At 44.0% G+C, this 22,456-nt stretch overlaps 1 long non-coding RNA gene across 1 annotated transcript; it reads left to right on the forward strand.

Annotated features, from left to right (window-relative positions):
• Positions 1–17,150: 17,150 nt before the first annotated feature.
• LOC103879632 lies at positions 17,151–22,351 on the forward strand. Its single transcript, XR_002518655.2, has 3 exons — positions 17,151–17,303; positions 19,934–20,025; positions 20,109–22,351. It is a non-coding gene; the product is annotated as an uncharacterized LOC103879632 (long non-coding RNA).
• Positions 22,352–22,456: the final 105 nt, after the last annotated feature.

Raw genomic sequence — 22,456 nt, forward strand, 5'->3', positions numbered from 1 at the left:
TAAGGCAAAAGATTGAGAGGCCCAAAACGAGAAAATATGTTTAGTAAAGAAAATATTTACTTTGACTAGTTATGACGGTCATGTAGGGGAGAAAAGGCAAATTTTGGAAATGTAAGATGGGGACAATTAATACATATATATATATATACACTGTCCACATTCAAACGGTACAAAAGAAGATACAGTAGAGTCCCCCACCTTTGTTGTCTAGGTAAATTGTTCACAGTTTCAAAGAAATTTTAGAAAAGGAGTTAAAGGGTTGCCTGAAAACCTTTCATCTTCCTCAAAGACTTCCCCTTGATTATAAGAGTGATATATTCTCATTGCAGAAAATGTGGAAAATAAAAAATAAGGAAAATGAAAACACATGTGGCACTGTTAATATTTTGATGCATTTCTTTCTAGCCCTTTTTCCTGTGCTAACTCTGTAGATGTTTTAGATCACATTGTTGAGCCAGCGTTGTGTCTTACTCATGTACTTTTGGAAATGCTGGGGGAAATGAGAAGAAAAACACGTAGGAGAATGAAGCATCGCTTTTGAATTCTGTCCCTCAAAGTGATGTTGAGGCCATGTTTCTCATTTCCTCAAATTGCATATGGATTTGTTGAAGGTGATTTCAATTTGCTGTTGTTACGGGTGAAATGAAAGTACCCATTTCGTCTTGTCATTGCTTGCAGGGTTCTCTACATGTTAAGGTATTGTGGAAGAAAAAATGCCATAACTCTATGCAAATTATTTAGATTCAAAGCTAGTATAGAAATGTAACTTTTCAGGTTTAGGCTATAGGACTGATAGCTTTTCCTATTTGTGATATTAATGGAGGCTTTGCCTGAGAATGAAGAAAAGGTCAGAACTTGATGGTTGGCTTCTTGACAATATCATATGGCTGAGGCCTCCAATTACCTAAATACAAGTGGGAAGTTGTGCTAGGGGTCTCCACGGGTCCTTTACACTTTCAATTCTTGATAGTTTAATCTCACTGGGTACTTCTTAGCAATCTTAATTCTTATGAAAGTGATAGTGGTTGCCTTTAATGCTAAGGGAAGGAAGAAAATTGAACAAATAGTGCTTTGTGTCTTCTGTGCTTTCTGCCATTATCGAAAAGTGTGTGTGTACTGCTGGGCCAGACCCCAATTAAAAAATAACACAAGCATTGCCATTGACCTATATTGGCTGCATCCGTTTTCTAGGGCTGCTGTAGCAAATGACACAAACTGGGTGACTTAAGGCAACAGAAATTTATTCTCACAGTTCTGGAGGCTAGAAGCCCAAATCCAAGGTTGGCAGGGCCGCCCTCACTCTAAAGGCTCTAGGGGAGAATCCTTCCTTGCCTCTTCCAGCCTCTGGAAGCTGCTGGCTGTGGGAACAAAATGCCAGTGTCTGCATCTGTCTTCACATGGTCTTCTCTGTGTCTTTCTGTGTCCTCTCCTCCTCTTATAAGAACACCAGTTGGAGGGCCCTCCTCCCTGAGGGCCCTCACTTGGACTACGCACAAGTGTATAATCTCATCTTCACCTTTAACTAGTTACATCTGCAAAGACCCTGTTTCCAAATAAGGTCCCCTTTGAAGTTCCAGGTCAGTGTGAATTTTGGGAGGTTACTGTTCAACCCACCACAGGAGCATATGCCTTGTGACTTTATAGTCCTGATAGCTCTTCTACTTTCTATCCCTGGCTTTAATAATAGCGAAAATCTTATGGCTAAGATGTGTAGGGGTTGATTTTGTGTCTCTTTACACTGGAAACATAGAATCTTGAGGTCTGTCCAGAGACTGGTTTTCACCTTTTTTCACTTCTCTTCCACTTCAGGCAAGGTCGGGAAGTTCCTAGTAGGTGACTGTCCTGAGAAATGCCTTTGGTGTGGTTAAGACAGTGTCGTCCTGGTGTTCAGAGAAGTACCATATAGTCAAGTGAATGTATTCAGAAGACTTGAGATTTTCACGCTATTTACATGTTAACAGTTCTTAAGGAAACTCTCCACACTATGAGCAAATCATAAATTTATTTCATGTGGAAGTGTTGATTCTAACAGATAACAAGTAATAGAACATTTTAAATAGAAATATACCAAGGTTCTGTCTCCAAGAACTTCAGGAGACTCTAGTTCTCCTAAAATGAGAATATGCTAATATTTGGAAAATGTCAGTAACTGTTCTCTGTTTGCTTCCAAAAGCAGCTAGGGGTCTGGGTACCACTAAACCAAACAAGTTAATTGATCTAATGCTGGCAGGCTTGCTTTTCAGGTGGAGACCTGTGTTATTGGAGAAGGAAAGGAGGGAGCAAAACTCAGAATGACTGGGGAGAGATGCATCACCAAGCAGACTTGGAAATTAGAGAAATATCAAGAGTAGCTTTATTGACTTAACCGCAGATGCCACGATTGGGCATTAGCCTCTGGAACTGGGAGTTGGTGGCAAATTGTGAGTTGAAGATCTTTACAGGCAGTGCAGATTTTTGTCAGATTTCTTTTGTGCCTAGAATATTAAACGGATCTTAACTCATTTTAAAAAGAATATGTGTTTTGCCTACTGTAATTTTAAAAAGCCATCCTCTGTCTACTACGCATGTATGTATTGAATAACTAGACCAAGAGTTGGCAGGGGTTTGGGGAAAAGGCCCTTAGAAGAAGTTTCCATATACTCTAGGGAGAATCTTGCAGAAAAATCTATCTAATGCAGTCTGTAAAGATCTGAAAACAGCAGGCTTGGCCTAAGATGTTAACATAGGAACGATCAGCTACTAGAAAGTCACATTTCTTTCATGACCCAGTCTCTTCAGTTATCTCTAGGGAGGACTCAGGTCTGAGGTTCCCAAGATTACGTTTTAATTCATCTTTTGGAAATATACAGAGGTAGGCGTGGAGATAAGGAGAGAAAGATGTCAAACCAAGCAAAAGATAGGATTTTGTAACCTCTATCTGCTTAAGTCTGTTTCAGGGTTACTGAGTGATATCGATTATTAAGATGCAGAGTAGGTTACAAAGAATGACAATGCTGATGTAGTCTACTCTACCACATTTAAACATAAATCCCCTTAGAATCAAGCTACATGTGTGAAGCCCAAGGTTCTTGATATTCCTGAGCATATCTAAAGGTTACCTAGTTCCGTGTTTCATCTACTAAAGGAATTCCCTTCAGCATCCCTGAAACAAACCTTCTACTAGAATAGTTCTACCGTATCCTAGAATTCACAATTGAACTGTACTGTTATTCTTTATGTTCTGTCTTGGTTTGATTTTGAAATCTGCCTTCCTATAATTTAATATTTGGGACTTACCTTTTTTCCTCCAAAAGCACATACCGGTAGCAACTTGCTGACCCCTATGTATCAGATACCATGTCAAACTAAGCATCTTACCTGCATTATCTAACTTAATCCTCACAACAGCCTTGTGATAGAGAGTGGCAGAGAGGGGCTAGCTGTTCACTGAACTCGTTTTCCCCTGGCTGTGCAGCTAGACCACATTTTTAAGCCTCATCATAGTTAAATGTGGCCTGGTGCCTGAGGTCCAGCCAATGACATGTAGGCAGAAGGGATGTATGACACTTTCAGATATGGCTCATGAAAACCTGCCATGCATGAACTTTTTATTTATTTATTTGAGACAGGGTCTTGCCCTCTCACTTAGTCTGGAATGCAGTGACACGATCTTGGCTCACTGCAGCCTTGACTTCCCAGGCTCAAGTGATTCTCCCACCTCAGGCTCCCGAGTCACTGAGATCACAGGCACATAGCACCATGTCCAGCGAATTTTTGTATTTTTAGTAGAGACGAGGTTTCACTATGTTGCCCAGGCTGGCCTTGAACTCTAAGCTCAAGTGATCTTACCCCCTCAGCCTCCCAAAGTGCTGGGATTACAGGCACGAGCCACTGCTCCTGGCCTCCATGCATGATCTTTCATGCTCTTTCCCTTTCATGGTGACCTTGGAAGGTTGGTGATGAAAATGGCAGAGCCACCAGATGGAAGGAGCCTTGTGTCACTGAGTCTTCGTTTAGTGCAAAGCTGCCTGCTAATCCAGAACATACATTTTGGACTACACACAGACGAGAAGCCTCTGATGTGTGAGCCACTAACACAATATTTCTGTGATAGCAGTTAGCATAGCTGAATTAACTAATACAGATGGCTACTGCTATTAATATTTTTATTATATGATAAGGACACTGGTATGTCAAGAGACTTAGGTAATTTACTGGAAGTCACAGAGAAAACAGTGCTGTTGAGATTTGAAGGTGGATCTCTCCAACCCCAGAGCCTGGACTCTTGATCCCTACACGCTACACTGAGATTTTCTTTAAATGCTTAGGGCTACTCTCTCTCACTTGACAGTATTTTAAAAATCTAAGGAAAGCTACCTGTTTTCTTTCCTGCACTTATTATTCCCTTCTGCAGGCTGATGGACCCCAGCTCTTTCGGTTCTCACAGCGGAGATTCTAGATTTCTCAGTATTTTTTTGTTGTCTTGGTTGTATTCTAATATCATAAAGGCCACGTTCAAATATGGCTCTTCACGGTAAATGCAGCACAGCAGGTGGGGCTTCGGGAGTAGGAAAGACAGTGCCCATTAACTACTTAGAATTCCATAATTCTGTAGGTACAAAGTAAGACTGATTAATCATCCTAGTGCTTTTCACTCTCACTATTCAGTGTGGCCCATGGACCAGCAGCATTGGTATCACCTGGGAACTTGCAAGAAATGCAGGATTCAAGCCCCGCCCCAACTTTATTTTGTTTTGTTTTTGAGATGGGGTCTTGCTCTGTCACCCAGGCTGGAGTGCAATAGTGCAATCTCAGCTCAGTCTGAACCTCTGCCTCCCAGGTTCAGGTGATTCTCCTACCTCAGCCTCTGGAGTAGCTGGGACTACCAGTGTGTGCCACCATACCCGGCTAATTTTTGTGTATATATATATTCACCATGTTGCCCAGGCTGGTCTCGAACTCCTGACCTCAAGTGATCTCCTTGTCTCAGCCTCCCGAGTAGCTGGGACCACAGGTATGCACCACCACATCCTGCTAATTTTTTTTTATTTTTTTTAAATGTATTTATTTTTGAGACAGAGTTTCGCTATGTTGTCCAGGCTGGAATGCAGTGATGCAATGCCAGCTCACTGCAACCTCTGCCTCCTGGGTTCAAGCGACTCTCCTGCCTCAGCCTCCTGAGTAGCTGGGATTACAGGCGCATACCACCTTGCCCAGCTAATTTTTTGTGTTTTAGTAGAGATGGGGTTTCACCATGTTTCTAAGGCTGGTCTTGAACTCCTGAGCTCAGGCAATCCTCCCACCTCAGCCTCCCAAAGTGCTAGGATTACAGGCGTGAGTCACTGCGCCCGACCACATCCAGCTAATTTTTGGGTTTTTTGTAGAGATGGGGTTTCGCCATGTTTCCCAGGCTGGTCTTAAACTCCTGAGATGAAGCAATCCTCCTGCTTCGGCTTCCCAAAGTGTTGTAATTACAGGCGTGAGCCACCATGCCCAGCCCCCACCCCAGACCTTTTGAATCAGATGCTTCTTTCTAGCAAGATACCTCGGGGATTGTGATGAGCGCTGAAGTTTGGGATGCGCCTTTCTAACTGATAGTTGCCTTGATCAACCTAAAGAGGAAAGTTTAACTATATCTGGTTATACTTCATTTTGTTTGTTTAGGCCTGTTATTCTTAGCTGGTCACAATCATTTTGATTCTGTCACTTACTGAGAACATTGGAATTCAAGTTCTTCAATCAACTATACAATTGGTTTTCCCTCTCAACCTTGTGTCATCCACAAATTTCATAAGCATGCTTTCTGTGTTCATTCAACTTGTGCATAAACGTGTTGAGCAAGACAGGGCCAGCAATAAAACCATGAAGCATGTTGCTGCCCTGCAACATCAACCTATTAATTAGCACTGATATCACTCTACGGTCAGCTGTGACTGTATCTAACTGCCGGTACTATTGCAGAGTCCGCAAGGTTTATGAGCAATTCTGAAGGACAAGTTGCTTGGTTCTAAGCACTACCTGGCATGTGGTTAACCCATCTAGCAGCTGTCTCAAAGAAGGACAGGACAATGGGTGGAAGATCCCCGTCTGTGATGGGCTGAACTGTGACCTCCCCAAATTTATGCATTGAAGCCCCAACCCCCAGCACCTCAGAAGGTGACTGCATTCCGAGGTAAGGCCTTTAAAGAGGTAAGTCACAGTGACAGAATCAGGATGGGCCATAATCCAATGACTGGTGTCCTTGTAGGAGGAGAAGATACTGACACAGACACACACATAGGGTGTGTGTGTCCTTACTTCATGTGAAGAAAGAGGGAGAAGTTGGCCATCTCCAAGTCAAGGAGAACAGCCTGGATGGAAGTCTTCCCTGACAGCCCTCAGAAGCAACTGACCCCTGCCAACACCTTGATCTTGGATTTTTGGCCCTTCAGAACAGTGAGAAGATTAATTTCTGTTGTTTAAGCCACCCAGTCTGTGGTGCTTTGTTATGGCAGCCCTAGCAAATGAATACACCATCCCTTCCTCTCTTCCACTATTGCTTTTTGGTGAAATTGGTCATCCTGGTCTTGGCAAGATAATCTGAGGTTTTAGCATACTACTAAAAGTATGGCATGTTACTCAAAGTATGGTCCATGGACCAGCAGCCTAGGCATCACCTGGGAGCTTATTAGAAATGCTAACCCCGGCCCCACCTCAGAGCCACTCAGTGAGAATCTGCATTTTAACAAGATCCCTAGGTGACTGGCATTATAACTTCGAGAAGTGCTGTACTCCCAAACCCCTTCGTTGATTTCTTAGTAAACCTGGACTTTTCTGTATATTAGATTTGCTTAAAACTGCATTCCCTAAGGATCAGATCCAATCCAGGCTTAGGAATTTTAAAACTGGGTTGAACTCTAGCCATAGAGTCAGATTTCAGGACGAGGACTTGAAGCCCAGAGGGATGAGGTAGTTTGCCTGAGGACACAGCACTAGAATTCATTTTGATTTATGCACAATTTCTAGGAACACTGGTAGTATTAAAAAAAAATTCATATGCAACCTGGCAAACTCAGTCAGTTTTTGAGCCAGATAAATGTAAGAACTGGGTCTGAACTTAAAGCAATGGACAAATTAGCTGACTACATACATTAACTGCATTTAAAGAGGGTAGTCTCATGAGGGGTTGGAAGAAATCCAAATAGTCTGCTAGACAGAAACACCACCGTTCTTCCAGTTAGAGGGGCTAACACCCCACAGTTCACTCTATCTTGTCTTACTCTCAAAGGAGAGATTATTAAAGTCTGTCCTGTCTCTAACATTTCTAAGCAAATTCTCATACTTTTTTTTTTTTTTTTTTTTTTTAAGATGCAGGATCTGGCTATGTTGCCCAGGCTGGTCTTGAACTCCTAGGCTCAAGTGATCCCCCAACTTCAGGCTTCCAAATAGCTGGGACTGCAAGTGTGCACCACCATGCCCAGCTTCACACATCTTTTATATTCTGAATTTCCATTTTGATTCACATCAGAATGCCTTTGTGAGGCACACACAGCAGGTGACGGTGCAGGGAGTGTATGGCCCAAGAGCTGTGGGAGATGTGTTGTTTGCCTCAACTTCTATTTCTTTCACATTCTGCCTGCTTCCTTGTCTTCTTGAAAAGAGTGTTTATCGAATAGCTTCCAGTTAGTGATACCTTTATTTTGTCATGTGTCCATTGTACCCCCAGCACTGTGATGGGTACACAGAGATGAGCCAAATCAGGGAGACACATCTATCACTAAATAATGACATGGGGCATGCTGGGTGCCGTGATGGCATGTGCCAGGTCCTGTGGGCCATGCAGGAGGAGGGCCTACTCTGGAAGAGACAGGGATGCTTTTACATGAGACCTCGAGAATAAATAGGAGTGACAGGCTGAGCAGGAAGGTTTTCTAGGCAAAGACTGAAGGTGTCATGCCATGTCTTATTTGGAGAATTGTTTGTTAACTAAGGCTGGGGCATGTCTGATGCAGAGTGTAGCGTGACAGCTTTTGTGAGCTAAGCTAAGGAGTACAGGAGTTAACTAGACTGTCTTGCCAGACCCCGCTGGTGGTTCTGCACAGAACACGTATCTCAAACTCCCTTGACTCGGGAACTCTTTAAATCATGATATATTGGTGCTCCTGAAAGATAGTGCCTGTTCAAATGTAAGTGGGTGGTCCCGGATTTCATGTAGTTTCCACCTGGTCTCCCGTTCATGCACATACACACCCACCTTCATCCATCGCATTTGGTCTTTCCCAGGTCACAGATCTCATGATAAAGCATCTCGGGGTGGCCCTGCCTACCTGCCAGGTACCACCACTGAGGGAACAGCCAGTGAGGGGTAACTGCCTTGCTGCCAAGTCAGTATTTGAAGAGAATCCTTGCTGCTCCCCCTTCTGGGGTCTCCACCTCAACCCCATCCTCTCCTCCTCCTTGGCAGGGTTGGTGGGGCTGGGTGAGGGCAGGGACAGCTCTGGGTTATCTACAGACAGCCTCACACGTATCCACTAAGGTCCCACTTTGGGGATTGTGTTTTTGGTAATGGGTAACAAGTGACTGCAGCCTCACTTGGGGGAAATCTCATGGCTGGTGAGAGGTTTGGAGATGGAGGGTCATGGGCCTGGGCTGGATCAGAGGTCTCAGCCAGCAGGGCCTCCTCCCTGGGCACTCAGCACCCAGGGAGTCTCTTAGCTACCTGGCGGCTAGCATGGGCCTAGGGTAGGAGTACCTACAGAGGCCATAATTGGGGATTTTATCATCTTGTTTTAGCTCCTCTGGAGCGGAAAGTCTGGAAGTCAGTGGAACCCCAAGCAGCTTGGCAGAGCCTGGCAGTGTCCTCCTGACAGTTGGTGGCAGCACAGGCCACGCTTTGAGTCACAGGCATGTTCCTCTGGGCTTCCCCAGAGGGGTCAGGTGGAAACTGAGCCCAGGAGACCCTTTAAACTGGCTTTGTGAAAGCCACAGGCAGCAGGTTTGCTTGTGCTGTTTCAGCCTTAAACCCGGGTTAAGCATTTTCAAATGCATCCTGCCCCAAGCTTTCTAGGCATCTGTCAGTGGGCCTCCTGAAAGCCCTTCTTATTCACATGCAGTTCTGACCAGAAAGCTCCCTGCATCTCCTCACCTGCTGAGACCCTTCTCCTCCCGCAGGTCGATGGAAGTCTGGTAACCCAGCCATCACTCCCCAGAACGATTCCCTGTCGTCTCTCAAGCTAGAAACTCGAGGAAGATCGGTGTCTCCCCTTTCATTATCCTAGTGTCCGGGGGATGAAGCCTCCGGCTCTACAATCAAGACAGATAGACTTGTTTTACCTCCAACCCTCTGCCTCTAACTGGAGCCCCAAGTTTTATACCCCGGCACCAACTGAAGGCCCATTAACCAGCAACTGGCTCTCTAGTCATTTTGCTAGGAGAACTAGTTTGTTATCTACTAGGCTAGTCTGTCTGTTGTAGGAAGGGGTTTGAGAGAAGAAATCCCTTCCAAGTATCACTGTGGGTGCCTGGTTGAGCCCCGAGGAGGTTATGCTGTCACTGGGTGTGCACTTTGGGTACGAAGGAAATTAGTTATCTCTCTCCAGGCCTGCACAGGGCTGCTGGTGTGGCAGTCACGGTCCAGGCTAGAAGAGGAGGTCTGGGTTTCACCTGGTCCATGGACACCACTCAGGGGGCGGATGCAGGGCAGAGCCCAGGAGAGGAGCAGCTGCCTGGGGCCCCCCTCCCCACACCACCTCTCTGTTTCCGCCCTGGCGCACAGACCACGTGTCAGGCCACGTCTCCTCACAGCTGAGAAATGTGACCATGGAGATCAGGAGGATAAATACATTCATTCTCCATCTCAGCGTGGGACGGGGGTGGGGGAGCTGCCCTGAAATGCACTCCAGGAAGGTCTCCAAGGGAGGCCTTTAATTAGTGCCTGGGGGGTATAAAACTTGGGGCTCCAGTTAGAGGCAGAGGGTTGGAGGTAAAAAGGGCAGAGGGAGGGTCCCTGTGGCCCTACAGCCAGGGCCCATATTTCCCTACTCAAAATCCAGATCTGTGATTTGACTGGAGGACCCACAGCTGCTATATCCATAGACCAAGAGCCTGCGGAGCCGCCTCCAGGTGTGTCCACCTCACAGCTCAAGGGCGCACGTGTTTCTCCCCCACTTGGATGGTGGAGAGTCCTGAGGAAGGGGAGCAGGAAGGACTCTGGTGGGAAAGATTAGGGACAGGTGCAGGCAACTTCCTAAGCCCCTAGTAACTCGGCAGCCTGTGCTCTTGGGCAGTTACTCCCCTGTCCAGCCACAGCAGGGTGATCTGTCCGAAGAGCAAAGGTGCCTGCTGTATATGCAAAATTGGGATGATTCAATATGCAAATGTACTCACAGAGGCTAGCGCAGGTGAAGTGCTTAGTAAACTAAAGACATAAGTGAACCAATAAGCTTCTTACCAAATCAGACCCCTCGCAGACATTTCCCTCTTAGCCAGAACAAACTTGCAGCTTCGGGGAAGTTTGAGGAGAAAAAAAAGTTGTGTCGTCCTCCCTGGTAAGGAGCCTGCAGTTTGGAAATCTTAAGAGGCCGAGCAGCAAGTTTGCACAGGAAAGAACAGAGTGCGGGGGTTCGTTGCCTCTGTCCTGCCTCTCTGTGAGCTCACTCGTGTCCCTGCTGAACCTCATCAGGGTCTGAATAACCAAGATCGAATGCAGTCAATGAAGCAGAACCATAGGAGTATCGTTTCATCCTGGATTTAACAATTTCAAGCTTTCAGCAGAGGTTTGTTCGGAGGAAAGGGAGGAGGGTCTTCATTCTCCATTTAAGAAAACCAGACCACAGCGTCTTCTTGAGATCCAAGGCCTCTGGTACTGGACCTGGAGGCTTTCAGCTCTGGGAGTTTATTGTAAACATCAGTGTCGCCAAAACCCACAACTGAGGGCTGTTCCTGGGAAGTGAGTGGATGGGTGAATTTTTCTTTTTCTTTTTTAAATTCCATAAATAACGTGGCTTCTCTCTCTGTATCTTTATGTCACATGGGCTCTGAATGTGCCCAGCTGGTCATTCTCTTTTATAGGTACATATGTGCCCATTTTATTAAAAGAAAGGCCTCTTACAATGCAGCTGGTAAGCTTCCTGCTTGCTAGTCCTCACAGATTCCTTGTTGCAACCGAAGCGGGTGTGTTACTTTGATAGTCATATGAAATAACCCTAACTTTGCCTGGGGATATTTATAACAAGACATGCAGAATTATTGCACCATAAAGGCTGCTTCGCTGATTCTTGCTGATTAGAAACTTAAAAAAAAAGCCGAATGGAATAAAAACCAAAAAGGCCCAGCCGCTGGTGTGGTGAAGTCAGGCGAACTGGAGCCGCGGTGGTTCCCCAGCCCTTTGATAGGTGAAGGTTGGAGAAGTTGGGCCAGCGCGGTGAGCTCCTTTCCCGAGGTGCTTCATGCGCCTCCTGCCTTCCCGCCCCAAGCTGAGGCCAAGAATGAATGACCTGGGAGGGACGGGCTTGTCTTTCTGCCACGCTGGGGGCCAGTGCCAAGTTTTGCTTTAGGAGAAATGAAGGCAGAGCAATCCCTGGTATTAGATGAGGCAAGCGTATTCCACCCTGCCCTCTGGCAGACAGGCCAAACAGGACGGGGCATTTTTAATTGATGCTAGGACCTTGCACGGATAAGAAGTTGGCAGGAATGGACAGAACCCTTTATTCTTCCTTCCAAGATGCCCATTTACCAGGCCCATCCTCAAGGGCATTGTGAAAGTGGGCCCAGTGGGGTTTCTTCCCTTGGCTGCTGGCCAGAATCAAACTGGTTTCATCAGGCCCTGAGTGTGGACGCAATGTGCGGTAATTGGTGCATTCAGCGTTGATCCTCGTGTTCCCTGAGTGCTGTGAGGCGCTTTCCCATAACCTCTCCTATTTTGCAGCTTGTCTTTGGCCCTAACCAACACCCTTTCCTCACCTCTGGTTGTCCTTCTCCACCCCTCCTCTGGCCACACGCACAGTTCACACATATATCACCCTTTATCCAGTAGAGTCAGATATTTCCCTGGGTCTAGCTCAGGTGGAAAACCTGCTTGGAAAGGAAAAGAAGTCTTTTCTTATTTCTGGGAGGTGACTGAAGAATCCTGCAGCATGTTGCTCTGGAGGCGTTCGACTCAATGCTCTGGTCACAGTGGGAAGAGCTGTTCTGTAGCGGCACCTTGGACCATGCCAGTCGCCAATCCTGGGGTGGGCGGCGGGCGTGGGAGGCTCCCCAACTGTGTTAAATAATGATACTGAATAGAATAAAAGAATAATGATCCTGGGAGCATTCATGCACCCCACACCCACCTTTCATAAAAGGCCACTGCTCCTAACTTTGGAGTTTCCTATGTGGCCCCTACCCTGTTCCTGTCCCCTTGTCTCTACACTAAAAGTAATCATCCTGAGTTGTGTATTCACCATTCCTTCGCCTTTCTTCATCTAACTAGCACTTTCTGTTTGCATATCTTTGAGCTTTACATGATGGAATGATACAGGACATAGCCTTCTGCAACGTGCTTCTTTCTGCCGGACACCAGGCTGCCGAGAAGCATCATTTGGCCACAGCTGTAAATTGTTCTGTTTCGCTGCTGCCTTGAGTCCCGTTGCGTGTAGACATTGATTGTGATGGACACTTGGGTTGTTTTCAGGTTTTTACTCTCCCAGGCTCCCTTGCTATGCTGTGTACATTCTAGACATGGCTCCTTGTTCAGGACTTTCCCTAGAAGTAAAGTTGCTGGATGATACGATTTGTACATCTTCAGTTTTCCAAGCAGCTAGGTCAGTCTACATTCCGACAAGTGGGGCATAGATCTACCACTCATTTCACATCCTTACCAACACTTGATATTGTTTTTAATATTTGCCAACCTGTTGGGCACGAAGTGATAGCTTGATAAATAGAATTGGTTTCTATTTGAATTCCCCTGTTGGTTAATGAGGATGGGTTTTTTTAACATGCAAATTGGCCATGGTGACACACCTATTCAAATCTTTTGCCTATTTTTCTTGACGGATTAATAGGTGGGTGTTCTTTATATGTTTTGGATACCAATCTTGAGTCACTTATGTGTGTTGCAAATATATTCTCCCAATTTTGGCTTATTCTTTCATTATGGTGGCTTTTGCTGAACAGAAGTTATTAACTTTAACAGTTACATTCTTTAATCTTTCCCTTTATAGTTGGTATAATTGTGTCTGGTTTCAGAAATCTTCCCCTTCTACATACAAATTCATAAACGTAGTTTCCTCTAGTGTCTTTTAAAAGTTTTACAGTTTTGTTTTTCACATTTAGCTCCTTAGCCCACCTGAAATTTGTTTGTTTGTTTGTTTTGTGACATGGTCTTTCTGTTGCCCAGGCTGGAGTGCAGTGGCACAATCATGGCTCACTGCAGCCTCAACCTCCTGGACTCAAGCAATCCTCCTGACTCAGCCTCTCAAGCAGCTGCGACTGCAGGTTCATGTAACCACACCTGGCTATTTTTTTATTTTTAGTAGTGACAAGTTCTCTCTATGTTGTCCAGGCTGGTCTCAGACTCCCAGCTCTGCCTCCCAAAGTGCAGGGATTACAGGCATGAGCCACTGTGCCTGGCCTATAATGACTTTATATAATGCTGGAGTTTGTGAGTGTTCCGGTTGTCTATGGCTGCATAACAGATTATCCTCAAAACTTAGTTATTTAAAAAATATCCAGGCTGGGCACAGTGGCTCACACATGTAATCCCGGCAGTTTGGGAGGCCAAAATAGGCAGATCCCTTGAGCCCAGGAGTTTGAGACCAGCCTGGGCAATGTGGTGAGACCATCTCTATAAAAGAAGTAGCTGGGTATGGTAGTGCCTGCCTGTGGTCCTGACTGCTTGGGATGCTGAGGTGGGAGGATTTTTTAGCCGGGGGAGGTGGTAGGGGGAGGGCGGAGATTGCAGTGAGCTGTGATCACACCGCCGCACTCCAGCCCAGGTGACAGAAGACTGTGTCTCAAAAAAATAAAAAATAAAACAATATCCACTTTATTATACCTACCATTTTGCAGGTTAGGGATCTGGGCAGGATTCAGCTCAGGAATATTGCCGTTCCCTATGGACTCGTTGAGGTCACTTGGTGGTATTAAGCTGGCAGATGGGCTGGTCTGGTGGGTTCAAGAGAGCCTCATTCACATTTCTGGCCCATTGATAGAACAACTGGAATTGCCTGGGATTGTCACTGCAGTGCTTTCTCTAGCTGGTGTTCTCAGGGCAGTCTTATGTCTTATGTGACAGCTCAGGGCTCCTCAACAGAGTGTTCTGAGACTAGGATGGAAGCCACAAGCTTCTGTTCACTAGCCTTAGAAGTCATTCAGTGCCACTTCTGCCATATTCTATTATGTTACATTTTCCATAGGTAGCTAGTAGTTTATGATTTTTACATCTACATTTCATAAGTGAGATTGCAAACTTCTTTTCAGGTACTATTCTTACCTGGTTTTGCTACCAAAGTTATGCAAGCCTCATTAAAATGAGATGGTGAGTCTTACCTACTTTTCTCTATTCTGAAATAATTTAAGACTAGTTTTCTTTCTTTCTTTCTTTCTTTTTGTTTTTAGAGACAGAGTCTCACTATGTTGCCCAGGCTGGTCTCAAACTCCTAGTCTCAAGTGACCCTTCCACCTTGGCCTTTCAAAGTGCTGGGATTGCAGGCATGAACCACTGTGCCCATTTCTTGAATGTTGGTAGAACTTGTGGCTAAAAGCATCTGTGCCTGATGTTTCCTTTTGTAGGAAGATTTTTAAACTGTTGATTCAATTTTTGTATTGATTATGGCTATTTGAGTGTTCTATGTCCTCTTGAGTTTGAGTTTGTTATGAAAAGTCATATTTATCTAGTAATTTGTTTCATCTACACTTTCAAATTTACTGGTATAATGTTTATAATAACCTGAAATCTTTGTAATGTCTGCAGCATTGGTATTTATGTCTCATTTTTTTTGTTTCTGACATTGTTACTTGTGTCTTCTCTTTTCTTGATCAATCTTGCCAGAAATTTATCAATTTTATTAGTTTTGTCAAATGATTTTTGGTTGTGTTGAGTCTATTATATTTTTGCCTTTTATTTCATCAGTCTCTTTTAGCTTTCTTTGGGATTATTCAATTCTTTTTCTATCTTAAATCATATGAATAGATGATTAATTCTATTATAAATTATATGCTTTATGGCCAGGCGTGGTGGCTCATGCCTATAATCCCAGCATTTTGGAAGGCCAAGGCAGGCAGATCACTTGAGGTCAGGAGTTTGACACCAGCCTGACCAACATGGTGAAGCCCTGTCTCTACTAAAAATAAATAAACAAAAAAAATTAGCCAGGTGTGGTGGCACACACCTGTAGTCCCAGCTACTCAGGAGGCTGAGGCATGAGAATTGCTTGAACCTGGGAAGCAGAGGTTGTAGTGCATGAGATCGCACCATTGCACTCCAGCCTGGGCAACACGGCAAGACTTGCAAAAAATAAAATAAAAATAAAAAATAAACTGTGTGCTTTAACTTATTTGAGGCGTTGGTTATTTATAAGCACACTTAAAACTTTTCAATCATTGGGAAATCATCTTTTTGCTGTTAATTTCTCATTTAACTGCCTTGTAGTCAGTGCGGTCTGTATGATACTAATACTTTAAACATTGTTGAAACTTGTTTTGGCTCAGTTGTCATTGAAAATAATGTCTCCTATAGTTGTTGGGTACAATTTTCTGTAACTATATATTGAGTCAATTTTATAGTGTTCAGATCCTCTATATTTGTACAGTTTTGGGTTTTGTTTTTAGTATTCTTGATATTTTAATTACTGGGATGGTTATAATAAATTCTTCTACCATAAAAGCAAATTTATCTATTTCTTCTTGTAATTGCATATGTTTTTGCTTTATATGTTACAGGCTATGTTATTAGGTATATACATGTTTAAAATTGTTATATTTTCCCAGGGAACTAAAACTTTAATCATTGTGTAATGATCCTGTTTCTTCCTAGTAGTGCTTCTTACATTAGAGTCTAACTTGTCTGCTATTAATTTAGGTATACCAGCTTTTGGATTAGTATTTGCCTGAAGTATTATTTTCTATTCTTTTTACTTTTAACCTTTTATGTTTTAAATATGTTTCCTATAAATAGCATATAGGTGGATTTTTAAAGCTGAAACTTAATTTATATTAATTGTGATCACTAAAATATTTGCACTTACATTTACCATTTTATTAAAAGCTTTCTATTTATCTTACCTTCTCTGTTCCTTTATCTTTCTTTTCTTGTCTTCTTTTATTTTTTCAATATTTACTTTCTTACTTTAACTTTTCATTATAGGTAATTGACACACATAACAAAAGTGGAGAAATATCTCTCAACTTCAGCAACGATCAACAAAGTTCATTTTATCTATCCTCTATACCTTCCCCATTACCCAACACTGGATTGTTTTTAAGCAAAACCAAGCCATCATATTATTTTATTCATAAATTCTTCAGTATGTGTATAATATTCAAGAAGTGTTTCATGAAAAAAAACTACATTACCATTATTACATCTTTAAAAATAGCAATTCTTTAATATCATTAAATATGCAGTGAGTGTTCAAATTTTCCTGTCTCACACACACAAAATTTTTTTGTTTTGTTTTTTTCTCTTGGATTGTCTGAAACTGGATCCAACAAGGTCCACCCATTTCTTTCTTCTTTTTGGAATAAACATTATTTTTCTTATGTAATTTTATTCTTACTAGTTTGGGAATGATACACTGTATTCTTTATTATTATTCTAAAAATTCTAACTTATCAGTCTGAAGTTAATCAGTATTTTTTCTCTCTAAATAGTGTATAGTTCAGAATACTTTAAATCCTATCAACAAACCCCTTCCCTCTTCTTAGATCATGTGCTATTGGTGTCTTGTATTTTGGTTCTAATTTTTAACTCTATAAGACATTATTATTACTTTTTTGTTTTGTTTTGTTTTTTGCAACAGGTCTTACTCTGTCACCAAGGCTGGAGTACAATGGTGCAATCTTGGCTCACAGCAGCCTCAACCTCCTGGGCTCAAGCAATTCTCCTGTGCCAGCCTCCCATGTAGCTGGGACCGGAGGTGCACACCATCACACCTGGCTAATTTTTTAATTTTTCTGATTTTTTGTAGAGCTGAGGTTTCCCTGTGTTGCCTGGGCTGGTCTTGAACTCCTGGACTCAAGTGATCTTCCTGTCTAGGCCTCCCAAAGTGCTGGGATTACAGGCATGAGTCACCATGCCTGGTCTGCTTCGTGATTTTTGACTGTGAGCTCACATCTGTAGGAATTACTTGATGCTGGGTTGAGTAAGTTTCTCTTGGGAAGGTTTGTACTTACCTCTTCCGGGCATCTGGGGGAACTACCAGTCATAGGCATCTTTTAACTAAATATTCAACCTGAGGTTTTTTTCTTCTACTCAGGTGTAAGGTTCAAAGAGGCAAACTCCTTGCATCCCCTTGAGGGAGGGAGTGGGTGAATCTATTGCCTAGTTAATTAACTGGAAGATATAACCCATTAGGGTTCTAGATTTATGGAGGGGCTCTTCTGTTAGCCTCCCCACCTTGACTGGGCCCTGTTTTTTTTACCCAGCAAGGCTGTGAAAATAAAAATTCAAGTTTAGAGTAAATATTATCAAGATATAAGGTGGCATTAGAATTCTGCTTATTTTTCTGGGCTTTCACTCTCACCTTTGCTTGGTTTTCAGTCACTCACCTTTTCTTTATTTATTTTATTGCCAAACTCATCAGTACTTTCTGTATATCTGCATTGTTCACTGTTTTCCACATGAGGATAGGCCAGAGTATCTTCTTCATCAGACTTTCAGAAGCTCAAGTCCTCTCGACAGTTACTATCCTAGTTCCTATTCCCAGAGTGCCAGTTCTTGCTAGACAAAGTTTTGGGAGCTTCTAGCTTCATTCACCTGAATGTTCGCTGCTATTTAAAACCTTTTTTCTCTTGGCCTTGACCCGTAGCCCTCTGCTTTCCTACAAGTATGGAGAGACTATCAGGTATGAGTTCTCTCCTTCCTGTCCTCTCTACTTTATCATACCTCTTTATCCACTTAATCTTTCCTACTTATTCTTCCCCCTAAAGTCTCACTTGGAGAATTGCCCCTCCTTTCTAAGGCCAAATCTTCTACCCTTGCTATGAATTCCACTTTTGTGCCCAAAATTCCTCTTTCCTTGCTCATCATCTTTTGCCAATTATATTCTTACTAATCTTTCAAGACTGAGTTTAGTACTTTCTCTCCTGTGATGCCTTTTGAAATGTCCCTTCCACCTCCATCCCAAATGTCCTCTCCAGACTCCAAGAACACCTTATTGTTTTTTGTTTTGTTTTGTTTTGTTTTGTTTTGTTTTTTGAGACAGAGTCTTGCTCTGTCGCCCAGGCTGGAGTGCAGTGGCCGGATCTCAGCTCACTGCAAGCTCTGCCTCCCGGGTTCCCGCCATTCTCCTGCCTCAGCCTCCCGAGTAGCTGGGACTACAGGCGCCCGCCACCTCGCCCGGCTAGTTTTTTGTATTTTTTAGTAGAGACGGGGTTTCACCGTGTTAGCCAGGATGGTCTCGATCTCCTGACCTCGTGATCCGCCCGTCTCGGCCTCCCAAAGTGCTGGGATTACAGGCTTGAGCCACCGCGCCCGGCCCTTATTGTTAACATAACATTGACGTAGGACTTACACTACTGTAAATATTATTTGCATAACCGTCATTTCTCCTTCTAAATTGTGAGTTCCTTACAGAAGACACCATTTTCTGCATTATTTCTTACTGTGCGGAACATACTTTGCACATAGTGGCTCGTTGTAAATGCTTCTTGCCTTCCTTAGAAATCAGTCTCTTCAACAATCTCTTTTCTTTACTCTGTCATCATTTTCACTAGATCCCTCCTTTCTATGGTCAGACACATTCAAGTATTTTGGAACTTGAAGGGAAAGAAAAAAAATCTTTGCTTAATCCTGCTGTTTCCCTTTTTATCTTTCTTTTTCTAAATATCTTAAACATATGGTCTGTGACTTCTGTCTTCTTTCTTTACCCTGCATCTTTTTTTAACCATCTGTAATCTGACCTCCGCTCTCACCACTCTACTTAGACTACACTCTTAAAAATGAGTTTCCTTCTGATTACCACCACAATGTCCTCTCTGCAGCTTCTGTTTGATACTCTGAGCACTCCTGGTGGGAGAGTGACCTCTGCCCATTGTGGCCCTGGGGTGCTGCCAGGGTCTCCTGCCCTCTGACCACTCTTCCTTCCCTCCGCCCAAGCCTGTTCTCAGCTCACAGCTTTCCTTCCTATACTGAGGGACCCCCGGCCCACGTTTGTGACTTTAGCTATTATGGATGGGGCTGCTTTTCGCATCTTCATTCTCCTCCCCTGATTTCTTCTAAAGCCAAAAATCTAAATTCTCAAATTCTAGACATTTTCATTTGATGCCCCTCTGCTCAAGAAGGCTCCCTTTCCTCAATATGTTCATCTCTTCCATCACTTCCTGGTTCCTTTAGGCTCAGCAGTCTCAGTTTTGTTTGATCTTTCCCAATTTCTCATTCCCTGCTTTCTCACTCCCTATGAAGGTGGCTCAATCTCCACAAAATCTCCCTCGATTCCAGCTGTCTTTGCTTTGGTTTAGGACTCATCCCTGGATGAGGGCACCAGGCTCCCTGGCTATGCCTCTGCTATCATGTTCTTTCCTTTCTCAGTCCTCTTGCACATATTCTAAAAATTCCATTCAAGGTCTGATGGAGGTCTACGGAAAAAGATGATGGATTAGAGAATCCGACAAGTCAGGATCTGAATCCCAACTTCACTACTTACTGGCTGCGGGGTGTCAGTTTCCTTCATTTCTGTGAGAGGAATGTCACTCATCACATAGGATTTTAGTGAAAAGTAAAGTGACCTATTAATGATAAAATTACCTTTCTATATGTTTTTATTTTTAACAGATCAATAAGCATTTTCAGAGCAATTATGTCAATTCCCCAAGGTCACAGTCTATAAAGCAGAGCCGGGTTTTTCACATATCTCACAAAGCAAGGTGAATATAAGCTTTAAATTCATCTATATTAATTAATGAATCCATATTCCTAATGCCTAGTAACAAATCTTACATTCACTCAGTTCTTCAGGAACCAAGAGAAGACACTGATCCTGAGGGGGCTGGAGCAGCTCCAGGTCAGTGTCGGGGCCGAGACCAGCATTGGAAGAGAAGGCGTGCGGCTTAGCGTGGAGACCAGGAGGGGAAATGGTGAGGAAAGAGGGCGTACCAAGATGCCCTGCCCAGGATGACTATCACTGGAAAATGAGGAAGGATGTGGAGCTCATTGTGTATTTTTATGACGTTGAGCGGATTTAATCCTTTTCTGCCTAGGGCTGTTCACTCTTCATGAATGTCTTGGGGATTTGGCCAATTGTGAGAATGTTTCTGGTGATATTAAACCTCATTTTATGAGGTTGGTGGCCATTACTTTCAAACCATAAATCTTATCCTTTAAAAAAATGGGTATGATCCCTTTGAAAAATCCCATTTGATGATGAGAAGTTTGGTCGTGGAAAATACTCACATAAAATTCGGGATCCCCTTTTTTGCCTCAGGCTTGAATGTGGGCTGGGGTCAGACATTCGGAGCAGTGTGAGGGGCAAGAACCTCACGAAAGCCTCTCTGACTGATGCTGCGGTGGAGCAACGAGAACACCCAGTGGCATAAACGTTCAGAGACAGTGGAGAAAAAGGAAGGAGGATGCACCCTAGTCCATGACACCCGCCCTGCGCGTTGCTAGTTGGGGTCACGTGTCCAGCTTCTCCAATATGGCGGCTGCGTGCCCGGCCCACTTGCTGTACTCTCCTCGTGGCCGGAACTGTGGCTCTCCCTTCACCTCACGCCCCAGATCAATGGCTCTCGGTGGCCATTCATTCAGAACTCCCTGAATAAGAGTATTCTGTGGTAAATTTTGTTTGGGGAATGCTGCAGGCTGTTTTCCCCTGCTGGAGATTCCCAGTGAGTATCAGCAGTTTTGATAAAGACTTTTTTTTTTTTTTTTTTTAAGCAAACAGCCAGCAGAGCCAGCCGCTGGGACCCAGGGGTCTGAGGTTGTTCCCAGGGCCCAGGTCAGGCGCTGTAACCCACACACCTATCTCCAGAGACTCATTTCCAACCTGCTCGGGACCCAAGAAGGCTCAGTTGTTCAGATCTAAAAACCCATTAAATAATTTTCCTCTCCATTCATTCTTCTATATGATAGCAGGGAGAAAATCTGCTTTTGTGCCAGACAGATGTGCGGTTACTAATTTAACCAGGTAAAGTATGGTTGAGGGATGTCAAACCCCAGGCAGTGTTCTTGGGAGTAGCTTCCATTGTTATGGCCCCTGAAGACACTTGCTGACTTAAACAGGTCAGGGGCCGCAGGGATGGGCCATTGTGATCAGGAGAATCTCTGAGGCCCCCCTCCAGGCCCATGGCTAGAGGCCAAAGGACACAGATAAAATCCATGGCAGTGAGTTCACAGGAGACACCTGGTGCCACTGGGCAGGACCTCATACGGGGTTTTGGGGGAAATGAAAACAATAATTTTGTGAAAAATCAACCTTCCTCCCCAATCATTGCTAACCCCTTGCCATCTCTGAATATTTCAATTTTAGAATATTTGTTTTAGGGAACTGGGCAGAAATGACAACAGTTAGCCCATATGTGTTGGACCTTCCCTGTGTGCCAGATGTTTTTAAATGGCCTTCATGTCCATCTTCCTAATCATGGCACTGCTGTGACTTGTGGCAATGGAGTATTATGCCCATTTTACAGATGAGCAAATCAAGGCTTAGCCCTCCATGAAGTAGTGTGCCTCCAGAGCCCAGGCTCCCCCTTTCTGCCTGTTCTGCCTCAGGGTAGTTTTGAGTCTTCCATGGAGTCTTCTACAGATTCCAGGCAGAAATGTAAGCACCAGAGAAATAACCTAAGAAATCGCACCTACTTTTGCAAGGCTGCCACCTTCCCTGCTGCCTTGTGGAGAGGGCCTGGCTAGCTTCTCAGCACCATGAGCACAGCAGACCCTTTTTCTTTCCAGGGCCGCTTGGAGGAGGGAAGACTCTGTCCTGGCGCTGGCCCTCCTGTGCAACTCAACTCGTGACCGATCCTGCAGATCACAGGAGACCCTGCAGCGCTGGAAGAACCCAGAGTTCAGGGCAAAGGGGAGCTTCGAGCACTCCCAAAAAATAGGTCCTTGCCTGTCATTTTTAAATGAGGTTTCTTTTCTTTTCCCCAGCTTCTACTTTCTCCTAGGCATGGGGTAAGAGAATTTATTTTCTTTTTTCTTTTGAGATAGGGTTTCACTCTGTCATGCAGGTTGGAGTGCAGTGGCACAATCACTGCTCACTGCAGCCTTGACCTCCCAGGCTCAAGCAATCCTCCCACCTCAGCCTCGCAAGTAGCTGGGACTACAGGTGTGTGTCACCATGCCCAGCTATTTTTTTTC

The sequence above is a fragment of the Papio anubis genome, chromosome 19 (assembly GCF_008728515.1).
Source record: "Papio anubis isolate 15944 chromosome 19, Panubis1.0, whole genome shotgun sequence".
Lineage (NCBI taxonomy): Eukaryota > Metazoa > Chordata > Mammalia > Primates > Cercopithecidae > Papio > Papio anubis.